Genomic DNA, 2,229 nt, shown 5'->3' with positions numbered 1-2,229 from the left:
GCTGCTCTGTGGGAGAATGGTGTGGCAATCTGCTTCTGTAAAGATTTAAACCTTGGAAACCCTGTGAGGCAGTTCTACTCGGTCCTATAGGGTAGCTGTCTGGTTGTTAGACTCCAAGACAATGGGTTTGATGTTAGTTTATTTATTGCACAGATCAAGTCTGAAGGTCAAGCAGTTCTCCTACATTTCTTTCCTCCAAACAATGACTCAGGTTCCAATCAGTGCCTTTCCATCGTACCAGGCAAAGGAGATGGTAGAAGATCGCAAGATATTTTAGAGGCCAGACTTGGAAATGACGTTCATCCATTCTGCCCATATTCTATGGAAAACTGACTCAAACACATGGCCACCATACAACATGAAGAAAGCAAGGAAATGGAACTGAAAATGGGGAAAAAAAAAAAAACCTCACTGCTGTCCAGTTGATTAGACTCATAGCGACGCCTCCTTGGGTTTCTGAGGTGGTATTTCTGCAGAAGTAGATTGCCCAATCTTCCATTTTCCTGTGAGCCCAGGAAATACAATGAAGAATAATTGTATCTAAGTTATATAAATTTGTTCAAAGACATACTTCAAATGTAAATATGTTCATTTATTTAATTAATATTGAGTAAGTATGAAGTTCCTTGGTAGTGCAAATAGTTAACTCTCTGGATGTTAAATGAAAGGTTGGAAGTTTGAGTCCACCCAGAGACACCTCAGAAGAAAGTCCTAGGTATCTACTGAAAAACCAGCCACTGCAAACCTGCAGAGCAGAGTTCTACTCTGACTCACATGGGATCATGATGAGTCAGAACTGGCTAGATAGCATCTACCAAAAAACCAAAAAACAAACTCACAGCCATCAAGTGGATTCCAACTCATAGCTATATCTATTGGATTTCTGAGGTGGTGCATCTTTATGGAAATAAAGACCTTCCTTCCGTGGAGTGGCTGGTAGGTTTGAACCATCAGCATTCTGGTTAGCAGTCAAACACCTTAGGTACTGTGCCACCAGAGCTCCATAGATAGCATATAGAAACTGAAAATTGTAAATATCAGGCCTTATGGTGTGTGTTGCATATAAAGTATTGATAAAACTCAGACCCTACTCTTAAATAATATCCATATTGAATTGATTTTGCTATATGCTTAATTGTCTTTTGAACGTTATTTCATTGTTTACAGAGGTAAGCAATGAAATACTTGTCATTCAAGTTAGTAAATAAACATCAATTTAACTGAGTTCTATTAGCATAATAGTTTTGTATATTTATTTTTCATTGAAAGGCTTTACCTGCAATTCTTCCGTGTAGCTGCTATGTATACCTTTGATTTAACATAATTGTTTATGTATAAGGAGTTAAAACAAAACAAAACAAAAAACTCACTGCTGTTGAGTTGAATCTGACTCATAACGACCCCTCCTTGGGTTTCCCAGGCAGTATCACTATGGAAGTAGATTGCCTAACCTTCCATCTGAGGAGTGGCTGGTGGGTTTGAACTGCCAGCCTTCTGGTTAGCAGTTAAGTGCCTTAGGCACTATGTCACCAGAGCTCCTGAGTGAAGAGTTATAATGACAAAACAAAATAAATATAGAAAAAGGAAGGGGAAACAAACTAAAAGTGGAGACTCATAACAATAAAATAATTTAGATGAGTTGAATTATTTTCTGTGAAAGATGTTTTTATATATTTAAGAAATAAAAAAAAAAATAATGTTTTCCTAATAAATTCAGTTTTGGAAGGAAGATGGGGCAATCTACTTCCGTAGTAATACTGCCTTGGAAACCCAAGGAGAGGTTGTTATGAGTCGGGTCTGACTTGATGGCAACTAACAACAACAACAAACATTGTATCTTTAATGCTCAAGTGTCATCTGGTTTATAATGAAATGGTTAAATAAGTTAAGTACAAATATTATATATATATTTTGTTGTCGTTGTTAGGTGCCCTCAAGTCGTGTCCGACTCATAGTGACCCAATGCACAGCAGAATGGAACACCTCCTGATCCTGTGCCAGCTCCATGATCCTTGCTATACTTGAGTCCATCGTAGATATTGTAGCTATATATATAGCAGAATATATGTACATATATATATATATATATGTATATATATACATATATACATGTTGTTATGTTGTTATTTGCCATCGAGTCGGCCCCGACTCATAGCGACCCCTCCTTGGGCTTCCAAGGCAGTATCACTACGGAAGTAGGAATGCCCAACCTTCCTTCCGAGGAGTGGC

The sequence above is a fragment of the Orycteropus afer genome, unplaced genomic scaffold, assembly GCF_000298275.1.
Source record: "Orycteropus afer afer isolate SDZICR_OR568_19922 unplaced genomic scaffold, OryAfe1.0 scaffold00886, whole genome shotgun sequence".
Lineage (NCBI taxonomy): Eukaryota > Metazoa > Chordata > Mammalia > Tubulidentata > Orycteropodidae > Orycteropus > Orycteropus afer.
This window is presented reverse-complemented; position numbering follows the sequence as displayed.